The sequence below is a fragment of the Diuraphis noxia genome, unplaced genomic scaffold, assembly GCF_037042655.1.
Source record: "Diuraphis noxia isolate RWA-SAM2 unplaced genomic scaffold, SU_Dnox_SAM2 contig0002, whole genome shotgun sequence".
NCBI lineage: Eukaryota > Metazoa > Arthropoda > Insecta > Hemiptera > Aphididae > Diuraphis > Diuraphis noxia.
This window is the reverse complement of record NW_028301712.1, coordinates 72,883,363-72,908,692: the sequence shown is the minus strand read 5'-3', so window position 1 is coordinate 72,908,692 and position 25,330 is coordinate 72,883,363. Positions and strand designations below refer to the sequence as shown.

The 25,330-nt window shown below is 31.9% G+C and overlaps 1 long non-coding RNA gene across 5 annotated transcripts in view; it reads left to right on the top strand.

Moving 5' to 3' along the window:
- The window catches only part of LOC107166289 (uncharacterized), a 90,521-nt gene that overhangs the window by 25,101 nt on the left and 40,090 nt on the right, over positions 1–25,330 (top strand). For all 5 annotated transcript variants that reach the window (XR_016190185.1, XR_001506119.2, XR_016190187.1 and 2 more), the window contains exon 2: positions 230–369. This is a non-coding gene — a long non-coding RNA (uncharacterized LOC107166289). The remainder of the gene's footprint in view (positions 1–229; positions 370–25,330) is intronic.

Genomic DNA, 25,330 nt, shown 5'->3' with positions numbered 1-25,330 from the left:
TAATTTTTATTTTGTTGTACTAGGTGTCATATCATATTTAAATATATATATTTATATATTTGTATATGTGTATAAAGCCTAAAATTGAAATTGGCTAGTTTTAAACTAGGATGATGTTTGCACAAATTGTAACGTAAAAAAATTCCAAAAACTTTTATAAATAGTAAATAATACTTTACTGTAATTTTATTATACTGTCATAATTATAATACACTTTTCATTCATGTAGGAAATAGAGTCAAATGCAAATAGACAGCGAAGTATTGAAGTATGCAGTTTCGTTCATAGAAGTGAATATTTTGAAAACAATATTAACACTACAATTTGTTCGAGCTCGATCTATGTGACTCCATCGAAGCAGTTTCACAGGTAATTAATTACACACGGCTGAAGCTATAATCATGCATTTTTTAATTACATTGTTTACCAAATAAAATATGTCAAAAATAACGGGTATTACTTACAAAAGTTGTCATTAATTATTATCTGAGTATTTTTTTTTCAAGAAATATACTGTACGGCTGCATTATAATACTATAATGTATACAATATAATTCTCTACTTTTATTTAAATATTTATTTGTATACCACACCTATTAGCGTGTATCTATATAACAAATTGATAAATAATTACAACTATAAATTTCATACCTTTGGTATGAAATTATTAAAAACTATACTAAGTGAATACAGAGTCAATATTTTTTTGACAATAAATTAATGTCAAACACATAATATTATTTATTAATAAGTTTAAACGAGAGTATAATAGCGCAGTGAAAGGCAAAATGTCGGGTGATTTTGGTTTAGTTTTTATACGAATTATACACACAATTTAATAATTTATGGTAAATACATTCAAAATAATATTATTTAATAAACGTATTAACTGTAGTATACATATATACATATTATTATTTTTCAGTTCTCTGACATGGGTACGTCATCATGCAATATCACATTACTCTGTTCCATACCCCTTTTATAACATACATATATAATACATATTTACATATATGCCTACCTTTATGTCCTATATAAATTCCACAGTGAAGGGTTGCGATGGGTATGTGTATTTAGAGGAACGCTGTAATATATATATAAATTTAGGGTTGAAAGTTGTACATGGCTTTGTAACTTCTAATTGTTTATTTTCTTTGCAATAACAAGCAGATGAATAATACAAGACAAACAGTGAACTATACTTAATAATAAATTAATATTGGGTATATATCACTATAGAAATAATTGTCTAACTATATTATATTATTATATTATTTAATTATCATTTAATAACGTACTTCAGCTCTATATAAGCTGCATCACGCACGAATAAAATGTATATTGCTTAGCATTATGTTTAAAACGCCTATTTTGACATTATTTCCCAGTGAATACGCCTAATCTTATCTCCGTGTACATTATAAAGGTCAAATTCCCGTTGTGCGACTTTCAGAACTTACCGTAGTAATGGGCTTATACACTGTTTTAACGCTTCAAAGGGTAACGTGAAGTAGTGTAAATGCACAATACCAGCCATGATGTCAAGGTTTAAAGTTATGAAGTTAAATGGAAGCCCTTATATACAAGGGTATATGCATTATTGTAAACACGACATATATTTTATGATAATTTAGCAACTGTATAAAAAAGAAATATTGGTGTTTCAGATTTTAAAAATTTAGTAGTATTATTTTAATTACGAATATGTTTATATTCTATATATAGGCTGGGAGTCATCGCGTAGTACCAAAAATATCACATGAGAATGCAGATTATACAATTATTTATAATTAAAATAATAATAACAATAATAAATGAATAATTATTACTATATGGTACTAATAGAGTTGACAATAATTTAAAAAAAAAAATTCTGAAATTTTTTTAAGACGAACAACATTTCCCTAAATTAAAGTATTATTTAATAAGTAAACTAAATATGGGATGGCTTAATAAATTACGGTATGAAAAAATATTAAAAGAAATAATTTCAAAGCAGATAACATCAGTTTTTAACTTAAAACTATACGTTATGTTTCTTTGTATCCTCCCGCATACATATTATAATTTATAAACTATAACGTACTTGCTTATACTTTTTTAAATGTTTTTGTTTTATTAAAATAAATTGATAAATACTACAAACAAAATCAATTCGAATTAGGCTTGTTTAATGTCATAATGTAGGGTCAGCAATCAGCTGGCCGCTGGCCGTATATGTGGCCCTCGTCGTAATTTTTTTGGCCCGCAAGTAAAATGTATAACTGGTATCATAACCATGAAATAAGAAAGTATAGACTGTAAACTGATGATTAAAATGTTGTTTGTATGTAGATACCTCGTTAAAGTATAAAAAATTTAAAACTAAAAGTGTAGAACTTAATTAAACTAATTTTGATATGACTATACATTTGTTTCAAATAAAACGAAGAATTTTCAAGTTGTGTCGTCTGAAAATATTTATATTTATTTTTTAGCCCTTGACATCTGCAAAAAGGTTACAGAACCCTGCCATAATGTATTAGCATTATCATAATATATGAATTGCAATTACGTATATATTTATACTGTAATATTTTGAAATGTGTAGGTAGGTATAAGATGAAATAAAAATAAGTATACAATTTACTCAAAGTTTGTTGTGTTTTATGACTTGGATATAGGTATATATCCATTATATATAGATATACAAATGTACGCCTCTTAAATTAAATCGTTTAGTAATCGAGCCGCAATATAGAAGACTTGAAATAAATAGTGTTTTTATTATACGAAAATCTCCTTAAGTTCTGAACTTAAAAACTTCTGTTCAATATATTTTACTGTAAGTATATTTACATATATATATATATATATATATATATATATATATATATGTTCGCAAAGACTTCCAACTTTTTGATTCCGAATTAATTTAAGAAAAAAGTTTACCCGACAATAATACAACCGACTAAACAATATAAATTTAACAAGTTATTTTTACGATGTAATTTTATTAACAACTTTAAAATTGATGTCATTTTATACAATTTAAGGGTGACTAAATTTGCATGTTATAGTGAAATATATATATACTATATATCAGTATAAAAAGATAACGATATTAATAATATTGTTATATATTTTTTCCCAATATTTTATACTTCTGAGTCTTAAAATTCACAACGAGTGTGGAGTATATTTATTTATTAATGTATAATGATATAAATGAAATTACATTAATTTGTTTATCTATATTCTAAAAATAATCTATAGCATTTAAAATAGCGTGTCAAAAACAATAATAACACACACAAACAAACAAAAAACGATTTTAACTTTTTGCATTCCTCATGTAAATTTATGCTGGAAAAATAAACCGTGTCGATCTCTATGGACTCTATGTAGGACAAAAATCGCTTAGAATGCTTCACTTCTCTTTTTTTTTTTTTATAGTTCTTCGACCAATCATCACGTAAATAACTTGAGTACACACACATAACTAAACTCGGTATCGAGGGAGTCGACTGCATTAATTAAACGTCGTCAGAGTCGAAATCAACGTCGTCGTTGTCGGGTATTCGGATATATATACACACAGTCATACCGACCAACTTGCTAGGTTGGCGGAAAGGAGGTGGGTGCCTTGAAAGAGAAGTGACTGTCCGTTAGTGTGCCGGGCGGCTGCGACGGCGGTCGAGCACGCATATATATATATATATATGCATCGGGAACCTTGTGGAGACGAGCAGAGGGCTGCAAAGGACCGAGAGTGGCCCAAGGGTTAGACGCACAGCGGTGTCGTAGCACTGCTGCCGCAGGGTTGTATGTATGAGGGTAGTGAGGGTAGTGGTTGGTTGAGGGGAAAGCGTGCAAAAGACGAAGAGTGGACTATATACGCGCGCCGGCAAAACGGATGGTGTGGCGGAGGCTGGGGACATCCGAGGGATTACTCTGATTTTAAGGGATTGGTTTTCGGGATTTGCCGACGACACAAAAGGACGGCAACGCTTAATTGGATGTCCTTTGGGTTTATTGATTTTACTATCGCCGCCACCGTCACCGCCAACCCTCACGTGCTCTTCACCACTCTTTCACTCTCTCTCTCTCTATCACGCTCAACACTGCGTCCCGAACACGAATATATTTATGTGTACATAATATATATATATATATTTCTTAGCTCTGTCCCTCGACGCGGTCCGTCCGTCCATCCGTCCGACCGTATCTCTCCTGCTGCTCGGTCGCGCGCGCCACGTCCGGTCGGCCGTCGACGGTAGCCGTTAAGTTCCCAAAGGTCCGCCGGGGGACTCTTTCATTTACATAATGCCCATCACACGCCCTTTCCGCCATCCCACCACCGTCTCGATCCTCCAAAGCTCTCCCCATACAATCATACACACACACAAACACACATACACATTATATATATATATATATACATACATTATATATATATATATATAGCATAACGATATAACTTTACACAGACTTATACGTGTATATGTATAAAATAAATATACGAGACGACCGGACGCGTTGGCCGCAAGGGACAAAGATAACGGCAGTAGTGACGACGTGGGTGTGCGAGGAACGAGAAAGTGGTCTTGCGGGCGCGGGGTGAAAAGGGAAATTGGAAAACATTCGAGTGACGTTTTCCAAGATGGCCGGCAGCGGCCCCTTGACCCGCCGCACACACTATACCACTGCGCGGATGCAGAGACGAGCGCGCTTGTTTCTCGCTCTGACTCACCGAGCAACAATGATTTATTACGAAACGCCACAGCCACAGCCGCCAGTCTTCTCTCCTCTTTTTGTCTCTGTATATATATATGTGCATGTCTGTGTGTGGGTTTATGCGTGTATGTGTGTATGTGCGTGTGTGAGTGCGTGTCAACCGAGTTCGCTTTACCTACACCGTCTGTACGTCACACGCGGTCCAAATGCACCATCCATCCCCACCCTCGCCATTCCACCGACCAGTACACACTGCACACGCAGTTTTTGTCATATATATATATATATATATATATAGGTACACATGTTCACCGCCGTCGCGGAAGGAGATTCCTACTGTTCGGCAACGCGCGACATAGGAACGATTTCTGCACACGTCCAATACGCGTCAGTGTGTGGGTAGGAGTGGGTAAGAGGTAGATGATGAGCGGGTGAGGTGGAGGATGTTCATGATTGGGGCCGTCGTGTATGTGGAGGTAAAGTCGTACATACCGCAGACGGGGCCCTTCTCGCGCTATTCCAATTTCACCTAAGCGGGGTAGAGAAGGGGAGAACTGATTAAAAACGTCTCGCTATAGTCTAGTCACTATTGTCGTGTACTGCGCTCACATATTTTTGTGACGAATAATAATATGTGTAAGTGTGTGTGTAATTCGAATGAACGTTTTTTTTCCACGTCCATTCTTTCCATCATCGTACAAATCCTATAGAATACTATTGTTTTATTTTTTTTTGAACCCCCCCCCCCCCCCTTTTAAAGAGTATTTTGAATATATTAAGTTTTCACGTTAAAAAATGTAATGGTTAAAATAAAAAAAATATGCTAAACACATACATATTATATAAATGTTTTTCTATATGCAGTAAAGTTTGAAACGTAGCACGGTAATACGCGTTTCACATAACGCTCAAAATATATTTTTGTCATTTGATTGTTGTTACTAGCGTAGAAAGTTATTATTTTATAATCTTAATATTAATTAATTAAAATGTAACAGACATTATGTGGATAATAAACACAATATTCTAAGGTATATTAAATTGAACACTATCATTAAAAAATAAAAATAACTTTATAATAATTGCTATAATCTGTTATTATCTGTTATATATATACTATATATATTTTATGTAGTTATATGACGGTGATATAATGTGATGTTATATAAAATATGCAGTTTTGTATATGTAATGTGATTAGCAGAAGATCGATCGACTTTCGAGTGTGTTTCCTGAATAGTATGCATGTCCGCCGAAATTCCGAAAATAGGTTATTTTGTGAATTAAAGAGTTGTAGAGTTTTTGTTGTGGCTATAAAGAATAAAACGTTAAACATATAGTAGTTTTTTTTATAAAGAATTCGAAAGCACAATGATTTAATCGAAAAATTTATATGGTAAAAAATTACTGAAAGACTTGATCAAAAATATAGTTAATTAATATTGTTGTAAATAATACATATAAAACTAAGGTATAGGTACAGTATATTTATTATTTTCTGTATGTAAATAAAAAAATAAAATTTAATCCGTTGTCTGCATAGATAATTTTTATAATATGTATTAATTTGTTTGTTCTACTCTTTGGTAATAGTTACTGCGTATGTGCACTAACGATTGTGAAATGGACACAACGTCATTAATGTAATTAATATATTTTTCTACTTTGATTACTAAAATAAGATATATTCTACACAATAAATCGCCATTTCAAACTTTGGCAGTGTCAAAAATATAATTTTATGTATAAAAATTCCTGTGTTTTAATATGACATTTTTTATTATTTATGTTTAATATAATATGTATATTATAGTAGAATTTCGTGTGTATAACATACAATATATAAATTATTCTATCATAGATATATAACATTAATCATATCACCGCTATTTGTTGTTTAAAAAACCAAATTTATATTTCAATCTTATAGAACATATCATACGTATATACTCATATATTGTATTCACGATATCCGTATTTTTATCATTTATTTATTTATTTCATTTCATTTTTATCTTCCTCCGGTTTGACGGAAAAAAAAAACTATACAGAGAAAATCCGATACCAAAAGGTCCAATGACAGTACTGTTAATGCACATTAATATCTTTGATTTATGATATTGGGCTTTGAAAAGCAGTATAGAGTATATAGTTCGATAAAGTCGAACAATTTTCACGGTTAAATAAATAGGGCACGATTTATTATTACAACGGAATACCCTTTTGGTGGCCGTTCGCAGGGAGAGAGGCAAGTAGATTCGATGCTGGTTTTTCTGTTCCTGTGCGATACGCCACCACCACCACCACTACCACCATCGTCCTCGCGCGGGGGTAACCGAATTAGGTTTTCTATATAAAATATATCGCCCCTTCCGCCGCCAAGTCCGTTCATCAATATAAAAACGTTATCGAGTTTTCGGGGGAAAATGGCCGCACCGGGACACTGCTAAGTCCATCGGTTCGTTGCATGCCATAAATTTTGCGTGCACGGTCCTTCCGCACACCGAAACAGTTACCCACCATTGATTATGTATTTCTACTCAAATTTGAAGTGAAAAAAACATAGTTTTTATTAGCGGAAAAAAATGAAATCGACATTTTATGTATGGGGAGTTTTAGCTACATCATATTATTATTTATATATGTATTACAGTGAATATACATATAATGTGCATTGTGCATACAACTATATATATGAGCCGAGACGGATATTTCCACGGTACGGTAATGTATAATATTACATTAATCTTTACAGTTTATATATGACATACATATGCGCACAATGTGTACTGTACATATTTTGTAAATAATTCGATTTGACCGATTAAATTCAATAAAGAATATTATTGATCGTCCATTTTTTTTTTTACGAAAAACCTATAAACAAAATATATGTAATATGTTAAGTATTACATTAAATTTTTATGGTACTATTTCTAAGATAAATTTTAAATTTAATTAAAATGTCGTTAAACTTTACCCATACCAACCCTTTTATATATTATTTATATAAGCATGTCCTTAATTATTTTCGATTTTTTGCAATCATAATAATAATACTATGATTTTTTAATCAAATACAAAATTTGGTTGTTGTTACTGCTTCTAATATTACAATAATTTTGCGATTTTAATTTCTTCGAGAATTTAATAAAATAGTATTTGGCGCATTTTGTTCAATCTTTATACCTGAAACATATAATAGCCAATAATGAATACATAATATACATATTACATATACAACTTAATTTTACGGTTTTAACAATTTTACTTATAAATAGTTCATAAGTATATACATACATATAATATAAACATTTTCCTGAATAATTATAATTAACATAAATCCGCTGAAGTTATTAGAACTGGTCAGTACTTTTGTTTTATAATTTAGAGACCCACTTAAAAAGGATTTTCTGAAATTCGTGTTTTAAATTTTTCCTCAAACAAGGATTTTGAGATTGACGATGGAAATCAAATTATCGTTTACAATATATATTCAAGCATTTCAATTAATGTTAATTGTGGACATTGATTTTGTACACGCGGAGGGTCTCCGTGAACGCGAGTTAAAACAAAACTTTCACTTCAGCTTTCTGTCTAAAGTTAAATCTGCTGCGTTCGGTAGTTCGCAGAACACACAGAGTATAGATATATATACACGTTTATGTATAATATAAAGGGTCGATTAGGGTAAATATTGAAATCACCTTATAACTTGGCTAAGCCGGCCAAGCGTTCTCGGAAGGGGTTGCCGATATTTACCTTACCCCGACTAAGTCGAGTTTGAAAACGTATAGATATACATAATATTGAACACTCGCGTACACACACACGCACACACACACACACACACACACACACACACACACACACACACACACACACACACACACACACACACACACACACACACACACACACACACACACACACACACACACACACACACACACACACACACACACACACACACTCACACACACACATACAAGTACACTCACTGTAATGCCAGTTGTATATACTATGTAAGTATTATACTCGATTTGATAGTATAGTGTCAATGAACAATACGTATAGTTACCTAATATATACTTCTTTCACGCCGTCACAGCTAGAACAAAAACAAAATTGTGAAGTCATTTACTCATTGTTTGAGGATATATAGATTGTAACTAATGTTCTCTTTTTTATCTTATTTAATTATAATAAAAAAAAGTTTTTTTTTGTTTTACTGAAAATTATTATCCGTCAAAGTCATGCATTCATAATAAATATTATACTTCAAGTTTTGAAATCTCCAATGGCGATTGCATAATAAGATAATATTAATTATGTTATATTATAAAAATAAACTCTCACGCCAAATTTTTTTTCAATCAAAATTCGGATTTTATCGTATTATTATATTGGTGTAATGGTGTGTATAGAAAAATACAACATCATGTCGCGAGAAAAAAAGGTTCATCTCTATACACTCAACAACGACGATATCGCACACATCATTCATTATAGTTGAACCTATACAATGTATGATATATAAGCCCGTTGGAATATTATTCTTTCACCTACATACGTATACGTAGGCAGGTAAGTATATACGCCACATATCCTCCTCGCGCCGTCACGCCTAACCCTTTGGGTGAACAATACACGGTTGTTGACCCCCCTGGGAATTTTTTTCCGTCGAATAAAGGGCGTAATTGCACAAAAGACCATTTATTTATTTCCGTTTTTACGTGGGGATCTATTAAAAAAAATTACTCATTGTCGGCGCCGCTAAATAGAGGCGGTCTGTTTCCATCATATTACAAGGAATCTTGCACCGTCGGGCCTGCAGCGCTGTGCTCGCTTGTGTGTGTAGCACTGTTTACACGGACCGATTGAATTCTCGTGTTTTATTATACGAATTTTAACCTCCTTTTTGACAGGTTTAAAAACCTACACGGGATAACGGTTTTTGAACAGGTAATCCTTTCGAGCCGCCGCCGCTGATCTGAGGAGGGCTGCCAATTAAACACAATACGAAACCACTGTATTATATTATATAGAACGTAAGTAGGTACGATTAGATGACATTGTTTCCGCAGCGTCAATACTCTCCACGCCGTGTAAATATAATATATAATTTTTAAGTACATAGATGCAATGTGTATAGGTATCCTCTACAACACACGTGTATCACGATTAAAGTTCCTGTTCGAGTGTTTGAGACATATATATATATATATACGAGTGCAGCACAATATTATCGGAAAAATATGGTAGCCGGTTAAATGTATACTGCACGTGGATTTATAAACTACTGCAGTCGTAAAACGGACTTACAATAAAAAAATTATTTTTCTAGATATATAGTGCTATAATAGACGTCTTTTATTTTTTTCGGTATAATGATTTTATTTTCGATTAACATTATTATCTCGTAATCGTGTACACTATTTGTGTACGTAACACCCAAATTTATCATATGTTTGGGGCTTGTTTTGTCACATTTCATGATTGATAATTATTAGCTATATTACATTTTTTTTTTTTTTTTTGTGAAATCTAACACAAATTAACTCTTCTTGTTTTAAGACAGCAAAGTCATTAATTATCTTGTTAGTATATAATTCAGCTGTTACTGAAGATATATAAGAGATATCGGAAGTCGGGGCTCCCCAAAACCGGTGGTCTCTGTAAATTGCACACCCAACACTCCCAATAAATTATAATATCACTGCCTATGACCTAGTTTTATGCAATGATCTTAACTACTTATTCGATATAGGTACTCACATATTATTGTCTACTCAGTTTTTGCGATTACATAGGTAGGTATTGGTTACCCAACTTACCTATATAGTTTAAAAAGGAATGTATAAATAATAAATTTATATACTTATTATATGTCTACTATAATATTATGAGAGTGGAGTAATAAAAGTTTTTTCATGAACCATAAATCATATACGAAAATATCAACAATAACAACAAAAACAACAACTGTTGAATGATGACGTTTCCTCGCGGGAAACATGTGAGATGGAAAATTCGTTGTCATTTTTGTCATTCACGTTTAAATCCATTGCATTAATTTACATAATGTAATGTAGCTACTACGAGTGTAAATAATATATAATTATTATTAGATATAAGTAAATAAATAAATGTAAATGCGCGCCAGACGCATGTTATTAATCCATACGCAAAAAACAATTACTCGGTTTGTATAATATCATAATATTAATTTTTTTTAAAACTTTATTTTAAAATTTAGATTTGTTATGATAGACCTATTATACCGTTTATAAATTGTAATATATACCTAGATGGCTAGGTATTTAATTTACCGTACATCTACCTGTAATATTTTTTAACACGGTCAATAAAAATATGTAATTAGGTACGATAAATCATTATTCCATCGTGTTAACCGTAATTAAGTTTTGTACACTCTTTTCTTATTGATTATGACAATTAATTTATTTCACTTGATTTCACGTCTACTAATTACCATAAGAACTCGTCTGTTTTACGAATCAGTTATACGGAGCAAATAACGTTGTCGTGGTCTTGATTTATTTATGGGGGCTCTTGAAGTCTTTGAGCAAACTACTTTTTAACTTTTTTTATTTTAAACACCAGTAGCGCGTGTTGCTTGCGCGGGTGTAAATTACGCTATTGTAAAACTCATTACTCATTTCGTCTAAAGAGGTGCGTTTTTAATCCTTCGATTAAACAACGAATATATTATATTTGTATTGTAATTACGTTCGAAGCATTGTTAATCAAATATCTATGAAAACTATTGTAGTTTAAATTGAAAATAAAAACATAAATGCACACGTGTACGCATTTATCATCGCCGTCGTTAATTCGTAATTATTATTTTTATACAGCAGCGTGACACGTTTTTCTGTAAGATAGTTTTTAATTATATTTCCGTTAACGTACGTATATTATATAATAACATTACAAAGAGACGTATCACGCTGTACAATACATTTTTTTGAAAATTGACAATCGAAATGCAATTACATAAGCGAAATATAAAATAACAATAATCAACTCTATAAACGGCGCAACCTCGTCAAGCCTTTTTTTTACATACAAATATATAGTAAGGATTTTGTTTTTAAATACAACTAAAAAGTCGCACAAGTGGCTTATATTATAGATTAATACATGTACAGTATAATTTACTGACTCTATTTATATCGCACGCGTTCCGTTGATCCACTTAAGGGAGGGGGTGTGTAATTAAAATCAAAAATTATATTTAATGAAAATCCGAGTTTCACGGTATATTGCAATATCGTTATTTATGTTTTATCACTTCTCACATTGATAATAATAATTATTGGTTATACGCCGTATTAATGTATTATAAATTATAATATACCTAATTTATAAAAATACGAAAAGAGTAACAAGCACGTCCCGCAAGTCCAGGTGGAATGTAACTGTGAGGATAGGGGGGAAACGTAAGTGTGTTTGTGTGTGTGTGTGGGTTAACAAAGATACGGAAGGGATGTTGGACGATCGGTGCGGATGTGTTTCCGGGCACGGGTAAAAAGTCTAGAAGAAGTGGGGAAACACTGCCAGAAGAAACGACAGTGGTGACCGTGTATAGGGCGGGGGTGGAAGCGGGGATGTATATATATATATATATATATATATATATATACAGTATGATGGTGGTGGTGTAGCGGTGACTCCACCCCCACCGCACGGTGGTTTTTGTGTTCCCTCGACGGCAGCGGCGGCTATTGATTATTTGAAGAGGTCAGCCGCTTGTCCAGGAAAACTCCGACATTTGCACGCGGCCCTCCCCGGCCCTCCCCAAGTAGTCCTCTCACCTCGTCCTCGTCGTCGCCAAAGGGGTCCGACTGCTAAACAATGCGACACCGCAGACACGGCGGCACGAACGCGAACACCCTCCCCCGTCGCCTGCGCGGACCGTCCTGGCAGCAAGAATCGCACTCCCTCCCCACTCGCACCCCCACCGACACACGCACGTATCGCCGACCACCCCTATCACCGCAACATCTTTTGTCCGCAAGATCTCAAACGCCGCCGTGCCGTTGCATTTCCTCTTCCACTCACCGCTATATAATATAGTGTAGGTGAATCTACCTATAATACATACTTTATAGTAACTGATACAGATACTATTGGTGTGTGCGTGAATTGCACTCTCTGCTGCTCGAGTCATACGCATAATATATAATTTAATGTAATATGTTACACCACGTCCATCGGAGCACATACGCGTATTATACATGACCACGTATAAGGTATATTCACCACGTCAGACCGGATATGCCGCAGGAAGTTCGGTCCGTTTACCGGACGTTTACCGTTTGCTATATGCACACTCGCCACCGACGCCGTCGATACCGCGTGTAGTATATATACATAATATTGTGTACCTACACTGAGCAGCAGCCTTTGCATTTCACCCCTTTATGTAACCTCAGCTAGGCAACAGATATTTACGTCATGTTAAATCGTCAGAAGGTGTGCGCCGTCCTTTGCTTAAAAACCGGTTCGTCCGAAATCTGTTAACGTAAAATACGAGTATAATATATTAGTACATTATTTTTTGTAAAGGATATTAAAAAAAAAACACCGCTTTATCCATAAGACATTATTTTAAAGTAGAAACGTAATATTATAATACAACAACCATGACGAATTGGGTCGTAAAAATCAGAATATTATAGACGCATATTTTAAAAGTTAAAAATCGAAACATTGCTATCTATCACATCGTGTAATTATAGCTGGTATCTATTGTAATTACACAGCACCACTGACAAATGATCATACGTGTATTTGTCGCAAATATAAAAGTGTGGGAAGTGAATTTAATAGCGTATTATATAATACAATGTAATACACAATATAACAAATTATGAAATTTGTGTTTCAAGTTAAACTCACATAAAAGTATAAAACAGCCACTTTTTTGTAAAGACGTAGGCAGAATGCAGATAACTAATATATTATGGCATATTGTATGCACAATCAAGATGAATTTTTTCTCGCAATGACGCCTCGTAACGATTAATATATGTGACCACTGACCGAAGTAGATAATTCTCCAAAACACGCATAATCGAATTTATAACACACGTAAAATACGTATAATGTGACCTATCAACTTAAACAACAATAGATAATACTAAAGTATTAAAATCATCCGAATAATACAATTATAATATACAGTACCTATTACTACACCTATTATTAAACGATAATTATATTATTATGATTAATTACGATCTCAAATAACGATTATCATATTTGTCACCTCATAACGACATCCGCTTTAATGGTTTTGGCTTTTAATTATTCTATGGCTTGAAATACATCATAATAAACCCTTCGCTCATTTACACGTCGGTACTAGTAAATTGGTTATAAATAGCAAATAGCAAATAGCAATTATTATGAATTATTATTCTCTATAGGCAGACACTCTTAAGTATCAAATCATAAAAATATCATAAACGTTATATTATTATAACGGTATTAGAAATATCAATTTTCTCATTTTCTCCATACCATATTATTAATATAATAGTTTCATAATAAAAACTGCTTTGTGATATTCAAACACAGTTTACTTTTAAGAAGAATAAACAATTTTGTTTTTTGAATTAAGAAAAAAAATATGATGATAAATGATAGGTACAAGATGTTCAGCTAATCGTAGATTGTTTTGTGATTCTAAAATTGGGAAGGTCGTGTTAAGTATTCGTATTTTAACTCTCAGACAAACGATATTATAATAAAGCTCGCCCAAATGATCTGCGACTTTGAGCCATTCGCTCAAATGAAAACCATCCTCAACTGTTATTATAATGCAGTACCAGTTTATTATTATAAACACTTATCTCATTCGGCAGAGTTGTTGACGATGGCTCCATAACATGTATCCTAATCATCACGCTCGTAATGACACACGGCGATAACATCGGTACGTATTTAATAATATTATATACTTTATTAAGTCCACACAATTACGGCGTGAGTGTCGCCGTTTCATCGCGTTTAGCAATTCACCCTTTCCGAGTTGGCATATAATTATAATTGTAAACTATAATTACATTGAGACGAGCAGAGCTACGCGGTAGACACGGTAAACCGCAATCTATCCAATTAAAATAATGATATCAACAATAATAATTATTATTATTAACAATAAAATATTATTATTATTATAATTAGCAATTTTACGTAACACATTACACAATATTATTAAAAGTACCGTCTCGGATACAAACTTATCATACGTGTCCGATTCGCTAAGGTGACACGACCGTTTAGGTAAGCTTCAATAAAATTGTTCATTTTTAAATCACCACAACTCACTACCCAAATTATTATTAATATTATAATCTTTTTCTTATTTGATATAACGGATGTGTGTCCTTTACAAACTATATAAAGTACAAACATAATATTAGTGACAAGGAACAATGCTTGCTAGGCAAATTTTTTTCATCTGTGTACATATATAAATATTATTCTCACATTTCATAATATTATATTATCTATAAAAAAGATACACTATGTAAAATTCAAAATAGTTCTGTGCTGTCGATGACGGTGGGAACAAGCACACCAAAGGAACTCTTGTTGATATTCATAAGTCTTGCAGGTTATGTTATATAAATATACCGAACTAAGATTGTTTAATAATAAATTATATCGACTGGTAAATATTATTTGAACTTACTATATTCCTGAAGATCACATTAGCTACGGTTAAAATTCAAAAATTGGTACAGTTCAAAGGGCTTTGAAAAAGCCTTACTGAATTACCTATATGTATATATATATATATATATAACTATAATTCTTCAACCCGGCTGTTAAATTCTGAAGTTATAGTGCTTGGACGAAAAACAACGATTTTACTTTCCACATCTGACTCTTACCGTTGGCAGATTTATGGTATATATCTAATAATAATATTATTTCAACTATGACGAATACGGCGGCGAGTTAATTCGACAAAAAAATCTGCGATTCACAGGTCAGAGCGTTTGGAATTCTGTAGCCAGATAATTCATATATTTATTAATATATTATCGTAAAAATGTATATTATACTAAACTATTGGTATCCAACGATCCGAATATTGTTCGTCGATCGCCGTTTGTTTAAAAGGCACTTGGATGAACGAAGAAAAAATAAGAAAGACAGAATAATATAGAAATATTTTATATCTCGTTCTTAAAAAAAAACCATTATTTAGTAACATTTAATTTTGAGTTATTTGAAAAATATTCATACTAATATTGATTTAATTTTAATTTTAAATCATATATATATATATATATATATATATATATATTTTAAAGATAAATTATTTAAATTATCTCTAAGATTTATCCAGATTGCTATATAATGACTGTATATTAGATTGCAGTTTGATACGAATTTTGTAATTTATTTAGATATGATAAAAATATGATGATTTTATCTAGATAAGGCATTTAGAGATAGCTTTGTCTAACTAATTTTAGCTATTGTACAACAATACGCAGAGAAGTCAACAGTCAACTACAGTTTAAGTATAGCTTGCTAACGCTGTATACTATGTCCATATATCAATACGAATAAGGAGGAGTTGCGATCGAGCAAAACCTATTATTTTAAGTTATGGTCTTAACACACAATTTTTTATGATGCATACTAAGGTTGAAAGGTAGTGAACTAGTGAGGGTACTAGACACTAGTTCATTTTTTCTATATTTAACAGGTCAGAAAAAACCATATTCAATTTCACCACCATCTTTTATGATTTTAAGTACTTACGAGTCTTTTCAGTTTTTTATTTTGGTATTATGTCTTTTTCTTTGATCGATATAATTTGACAGAAATAATGGTTGTTTTGGTTAGTACCGATGTAATGAAGATTGAATTTCGACAATATATAATGTCATTCGTTTTAAATTAGAAATTACTCGGGTCACCGCCGACAAAGGTCGACCGAAGAATGTCTTACTATTTAACTACCTATTTATAATATTAATAATATGTATACTAAATTAAATTAAATCTATAATCAACCGAACATGCCTATACCTAATAGTATAATATCCTAATAGCACCTAATAATCGTTTCTAGAGTTGTGCAATTTCATTTTTTCCGGATTCCAACAATTCAATCGATATCGTTATAACCACACATCGAAAAAAATGAAACAAAATGAACAAAATCGTTCATAATATTATTATATAATTATATTGTCGATGTCGAACGGTATTATATGAATACAAACATCATAATATATAGGTCATAATAATCTGCAGACATAAGAGGGAAAACGTACAATTAAAAATTTAAATCTGTTACCGCGCGAAACTGTTAGGGTTGTAAAAGTTGACGATGAAACACACAAACTCCTTGTCATCGTCTGCCCTCGGCGACGACGTGTCGAAACGCACGATGAGTTGCCTAATTCACCCCCGAAATATCAGTTTGTTCGATGCGCACACTATGTCATCGCGCGTAACTGAAATATTATAATAATATTAACATACGAGAGGGTCTCGTACCCTCCGTAAATCATTATCATAATATATACCTTAAAATCGAAAACTACCCAAGACCGATTTTGTAAAAATTATGATTTTTTTACGATTTATTTCTTTATAAATCTTTTCCGTAATGTTGATAGGTAGGTAGGTAGGTTGGTATATTATAATTTATTACCAACAAAAATCTTTATAAAAACGACACGATATTCGTGCGATAGCCAATATTGTACAAAACTCCGGGAGATGGAGGGGAACACTTTCCACTTCGAAAAAAATGTTTGGAGTAGTTATGAGTAAATATAGTGGTGGACTGGTGGACCAAATTCATAGTAACTGGTAGAGGAGTAGGATATAATATGTACCTACATATGAAATTATATAATAAATGTAAAATCATCATCGTATAGGTACAACACAAAGCAGTAAACCCGCTCGAGATACAGAACTTAGAATTCATTATTCTAAATAATTAGAACGACGGCGGACCAGGCTGATAAATTTCTATAGATTTTCTTCCTGCAAAAAAGAGTATAATTTCGTGCGCCAACACTGCAAAGGAAATTGTTTTGTCGGCCACGACGAGAATAATACCACCACGATGATGGGTACACGGTTTTATGACGACGACGACGAAATGACAATATTATTTCGAAACGTTTTTCGGTGCCGGCCTGCGCATAAAATAATATAATTTCGTTTATACGACACACACACATAAGAGCGTCTAACGTTTGTGTGCATGTATTATTAAATTGCTAAAGGCAAAAGTATGCACGTGTGTCTGAGAGTATTTCCCCCACTCTTTTGTCGAGTAGTGTCGGGTGAGAGGGGATGAAAAAATGAATGGCAATACTGTGTACCACGGTCGTCGTCGTCGCACTGCAATTTAATATCACCGGGTTTTCATAAACCCTTGTTAAGGAGAAATCCATCATTTTCGTTGCCGGAAAGACTAAAAAACGCGCGTAGTACATTTTTGTAATAATAGTAATAGTAAAAACAAAAAATAAAAAGGGAAAAAAAGAAACCGGCCCCGCGTTACGTAGTCTTTGTGGCTACGCACGCTCCATGACGATACGAATTCTTGATATTGCGATTCGTCTACCAGCCGGAAGACATTGCGGAAAGTACAGGTATATATATACATATACAGTATATATATACATATACAGTATATATATATATATATACAGTATAATGAGAATATTATATTACATATTGCACGGGATATGATTTTTAAAGGGCGAATAATATTATATGACATGTATATAATATTATTATTATTATATTGCTTTTGGAAAACAAAACCATATTTTGCTTTCTGAAAGGACAGATAGCTATTATAGTGGTACCTACCCATATATTATTATTGTAATAAATGCATTTATATATATTTTATATAAAAGGACGTAATACAGATGAATATTGGTATATATATATATATATATATATATAATATATATATGTATATATACATCATTGTGTATACTTATAAGTTATAATATGTACATAGGTAGAATTTACCAGAAAAAAAAAAATGTAAGTATTCATTATTCATACGAATGGTTTCTATTTTGATAGATCGTATATATTCGATATATTATCCGAGAAGAACATAATATTATATTCAACAACGTCTAAGATTGAAGATTGATATCGACGTGACGTAATAAACATGTATTTTGTATCAAATTTTTTTCGTTGGCTTATTGCAGCTGGTTTTGTTTGTTGTTGGCCAATCGCCACTTCCACTTAATCTTTCTACAAATCTCTGATGAGGTTTTATAAGCAGTTGTTCTCCAGCTTTAATTACCCGTAGGACCTGGACAGACCTCTCTGACTCAGTTAATCCACCGCTACTTGGGTCGTCCTCTCCATTTATTTTTCGTCTGAATTTCATATTATTGTCATCTCTCGTAATGTATTTTTGCTTTTCGCTCTCCAGACGACGAGTCTGGCATAGTTTATATCCTGTTTCTTCTGTTGAGAGAATTCAGGCCTGACGCACTGAATATTGGTCTCAGCTCTGCATTTGTCCTTCATTAAAATTATGTATTATGCTCCACGCGTTTCTTATAGAACCATATATTTTATATGTACTATTTTCCTTCAAAATAACATTTTGTTTTGTAATAAAACAAATGGATACATTTCTAATTCTTTATTAATAATTTGGACCAGCAAACCTGCAAACCCTAAAGAAAAATTGGCAGTCCCTAATTTCAGAATCGCAGGTTTAGGCTATATTGTCATACATAATACGAGTATTATATTTTTGCAATTGCACTGTAGCCACATGTGATGTATTTAAAAGTAATTTTTGTGATTTTAGAAAAAAAAACTGTTCTGTATGAATAAAACAAATCTATTTTTTTAGATTTTAAAATATAATTTATTAGTTTAATCAGTCATCATAGTGTAATATTATATTCTTAATTTCACATCTCAAAGCAAAGTACTTTACTAAAATTATTGACGTACAAAATATATCGAAAAATAGAGACAGTGCTCATTTACCATGAACCTATGGATTTATATTTTAGAGGTATGGAATGCTCCAAGTAACTTGTAAAAATCAGGCTACTCATCTAAACGTCTCTATTTAATTGTTATTATTAATTACAACAACCTGGTATAGGTGGTAGTGGTGGTACTTAGTTTTCCAATATCTGTTATTTTATGAACCTATTTTGTTTTACTGTAGGATGTAAAATTACTAGTTACACCAAGAAAATGATAATGATGGAAGACCCATAATCACTTTTACTTTGGTATCATATTATTTGAATTGCAATTTCTAACAGATTAAAAAATTAATGGTTCATGAATAATAATTATAGCGTAACCCGAAGGCGAATGGATCATTCAGTGAAATATAATTCGTTATACCTTTAGTACTTAAGTATTATTAGCTACGTACATAATACCTGTGCCCATACAGCATTGACGATGACATATTATATATTTGCACACGTCGAATAAATGTTCTTTACTTCTTTTCACTGTGTCAACTTACTACATATATATGTATATTAACCACAAGATCAAAAAAGATGCTTGATCGTTCATGTGGCCGCGATAGCTATCGCAAACGCCAAGTACACACGATGGAGACCAAGTTCAGTAAACAAGTTCATTTTGTGTCAACACTGCTTTAAAGGGCATTTCAGATTATATTTTGTACGTGGCGTGATTTTGTAGCTACGCCCACGGCTGGTACCTATAATATTACATTGGGTATATGTTAATGCGTATTCAAAAAGATAGCATAATAATATTATACGTTTCTAAAGATTTTTAATACACCAATTCAATATTACATTATTCGTGGCATACGCGTCCGATTTCTCAATATTTACCTACTTAGATCATTTCTATAATATAAGCTGCCACACTAACAGAAATCTATTTTACTGCTCGATCCGATCGAACAAAAAAAAAATGTTCATGATATTATTACAATATTATTATCCCGTTATTCACCATTATAATAATATAGATGTCTATTCTGCAGTCCACGGATATAGTGTTCAGTATTTATTCAATTATTTATTTATTTGATATTTAAACGCATGTGAGTCCTAAAACGTAATAATATTAACATTGTGTGTGAAGATAATACATAATACAATATATTATAGTTTTTACTCAATTAGAGATTGAATATAATAATAAAACTTAAAAGTAAAAAAAAAAAAATCACAATGATAATAGTTACAATACATTTTCAAATATAATCAAAGAGAAATGTATTACCTGCAGCCATAAGAAGATTAACAGGAGAGTTCAAAATATAATTTTTAGTTGAAAAAAGTGTATAAAAAGGTTTCGGATCTCTAGTATTAAGGCTATTAATTTTAAAACGGATTAAAGAGAAAATAAATTTCAGAATTTCAGGACAGTCAATTGAACCTAATATCAGTTTTTGTAAGAACTTAGAGAGTAAAAGTGTACGACGGTCAGAGAGTAGAGAAATATTAAGAAAATTTAAAACATTGTCATATGTGCTATGGAGAGGTCTGCTTATGTTGAATTTAAAAGATATAAAACGTAGAAAGTTATTTTGGACAGATTCTAGCGTAAGATTTTGTTTCGACGTATTTTTTATCGAAATGAGGGGGCAATACTCTAGGTTAGAACGGACAAGAGAGAAGTAGAGGATTTTTAAGGAGATATGATCTATGAATGCACCACAAGGAATGGTTGAAACCAATTTAGTAGAGTTCCTGAAAATAAAAATATTTGTAATTTTCTAATAAGAATTGCATGATTAACCTGGTCAAATGCCTTAGCAAAATTGGTATAGATAATATCAGTTTGTGCATTAAATTCAAACGAATTAGATATTAGTTAAGACTGAATTATCTAGAAATATAGAAGTTATACCATCCAAGCCTGTACGTACTAGAACTAAGTTTTATACTATAGATTAAATTAAAGACATCCAATTCAGTGAAGGAAATAGAATTTAGAATTATATCAGAATTTAAATTTATTTCATTTGTATTATCTAGAGAAGAAGAATTAAGAGGGTGTTGCACATTAGAATAGGCATCTGAGAAATATTTAGCAAAAACATTAACGATATCAGTACCATTATTTACGACTGTTGAATCTAAAGATAGTGATTTAGGAAGTGCCTTATTGTTGAATGACCAACAATATTTTGGATTGTTTTTTTATAGAATATTGAACATAATTTATATAATTTTTATTGTCAGACTTAGCGAGTCTTTTAAATTTAGCTTTTAAATGAGAAAAAGTAATATAATCATTTCACCTTCTTGAAAAAAGTCAGTGCTGACAATATTAGCGTTATCACTAGACGCGTAACCTCTGCAGGTGGACGTTTGTAACCACGCTATATAAACATACCTACTTGACTTATAACATACCTAGATTGTATTTAATGCATATCGTACTTTGTGCAATTAGTAATTGCTCCCAGATATAAAAGTTATTATACATGATGAGAGCTGGACCGACGAAGTAGAAATTCCACATGTATAATTTAAACAACATCAGTATAGTCGAATACCGCAATATTCAGTCTCAAAAGTTCAATACATTATTTTGAATATTATATATTTCATCCATGGAAACCAATGATGTATATATATAGTTTTAATGTTTCAAAAGTTACTGTTTATGAAATTTCAATCTAATGATATTATAATCTACATTTTTCAAAAAAACTTTTTTGAGCAAATTTATTAGTTTTTGAAATTTTAAAAACAGTTATTTTTTCATCAGTGAATTATAGTCTTAAAAAAATTTAAATTATTAAAAACAGAATTTATTTAAAAATATATTAAGATTATAATATTTTATATGAATTCAAGACTTAAATCATAATACACTTATTCTTGAGTTTTTAATTCCAAGCAAAACATTAGAATTTGAATAAATTGGATTCACAATGAATAAACGTGTTTTATTCGTTGATACTTTTTTCGGATAATGAAATAGTTTCGAATGTTTATAGAGGTATACTATCTATCGACTTGGGAATTATATCCAATTTATATTTTAAACAGTTCATCTTTTGTTGTTTTTCCAGGGCTTATGGGGAACACAGAAAAGTTTTTTAAAAATGGTGTTATTACAAAACCAATATATCTTTCCAAATATATAGATATTGTTCATGTTAATAGGATAATAAATTATAATTGCTTTCAAATACAATATTATGCATTTGATCCAAAGAATAGGAATATACACCCGAAACACGAGGCTAAATTATGTGAGGTTTTTCTATAGGTGTTTTGATTTCTCAATTTATAAAGGAACTTTAAAAAATAATTATGATATAAACTTATTAATTTATATTGAATTAGATTTTCATTATTATTTTTTTGTTTTTTAGTTATATTTTTTAATACTAACTTTAACTCTTATCGTATTTAGTTATTTGTGCTGATTAAAAAAAAATAATATTTTCAACATTTACAATTACTTCAAAAATCGTATAGACATTTAAAAATGAATAATATATTAAAATATATTATATAATAATATTCAATATTTATTCAGTATTATTGTTATTGATATGATTATAGACAGATTCAATGTTACGGTAGATATTGGCTATCTATAATCAATCATTATATTTCTTATGCTATTATTGTATGAAATATAATAAATTTGAAAAAATTAGGTCTTCTCACGAGATATTTTAAATAAACAACATATTATCTATATAATTATGAGACAAATGAAACTGTGACTACGTTGTACCTAAATTGCCTATACATTGCGCCGTGTTACCAATTGTGTCTAATGATTAAAATTTAAAACATATAATTATTAATATTAAGACGTACAGCCGTACAGGGAAAAAGTACACACTTTATAGTTTTTATACAAAAGTTTAAAGAAAAACTAAAAATCACAAGAAATTTTGTTTAAGTGAATCTAGTATATTTAATTATCTTAGTTTTTTGTTTCATAACAAGTAAGATAAAAATATATGAAGATTAGAGGTATATTATATGCGAATGAGTATTTTGAAAATTATTTATACAGAACCGCCTGAATTCAAGAGTCTATTAAACGTCTTAAAAAATTATGACTAGGGACACGATAAAACATTACTGCTGTCGTGAATTAATATATTCCTTAAATGGCAAAAGTTATTGGTTCATATTATTCTACACTATTATAGAAATATATAATATAAGGTGTTTTTCGTAAAATTCCGGTTTAGAGTGAAAATGTCACTATAGTTTATAATAAAATTATATGGAAAAAATTCGCCGAAACGAACACATATATTATATTATAATAGCGCGTAGTGCAGTTAATATAACCTACCGACGTCTTCTGTATTCACTCGGCCGACTATATTGTTTTATAGCATTATCCTCACTCCCAAGTGATTGGCTTAATTTTTCAGAAATAGTACATAGTGATAAGGGATGGGGGTGGGTGATTTGAAACTGTAGTATATGGGAAGTAAAAGAATACGGGAAAAGTAAAATGAAAAAATCTCCACAGTCGTCTATATACGACAAGCTGTGATTTCGCGCAAAGACGCAAGGACGCGTGAAGAACGTCATGGAGATTTCGAAAAATTCACGCGTAACCTTCGAACCGTGAAATGTGTCTTTTTCCCGCGTAGGACGGTGTGTGTGTGTGTGTGTGTGTGTGTGTGTGTGTGTGTGTGTGTGTGTGTGTGTGTGTGTGTGTGTGTGTGTGTTCGTTCTCGGGCTCTCCTGTGTGTGGGGACAAACAGCTGGTCGACGGTCTGAATGCCCAGTTTTCCCGGGGAACTCATATTTCAAATCTCGGAATGATATAGCTGGCCTTCGCCGCCGCTAGTCCACCTATTCGCAACAGAAGACTCAGCGGCGGGGGGGGGGGGACAAACGGGGGATGAAATAAATATATAAAAATATATATGTGTACAATGCTTTACATGTATACATATTAGTGCACCACCATGTAAATTCTCTCTCTCTCTCTCTCTCTCTCTCTCTCACACACACACACACACAGAGTATAAATACGTATGTATAAGCACGCGTATTATATTCCATGCGAAATAAATGTAGCTATTTTCCTTCGATTTCTTCAACGCCACAACCAACCACCCTTTACTCATGCACCGCCCCAACTCCGTTATATCACGTGTACATACACACACATACACATACACATAGACACACACAATGCGTTTATATATATAAATTATACACGCACTTGTACATTTCTTCTTTTGCTTTTTTTCTTCTTCTTCTCCGGTATTATGCACGTGTATGATATTATACATAGATATTCATATACATTTAACATTATGTGAATCTTTGTCCCGCTACCGTTCTTTTGGAAACACATTTCCCTCACGAAACGTCATGACGCAGCATCGTCGCTGCCGCTCTGTACAATGGACCGTACACGCGTTTATACTTGGGCGACGATGGTGCCGGAAAATAGCACACACACTAGACATTGTATACAGCTGCACTCTACACACACACACACACACACACACACATCATATAGTGAGTGTGCGGACAGATACAATACGACGTCTTGGGTGTGTGCAACGAGTGTACGAGTGTGCAGAAGG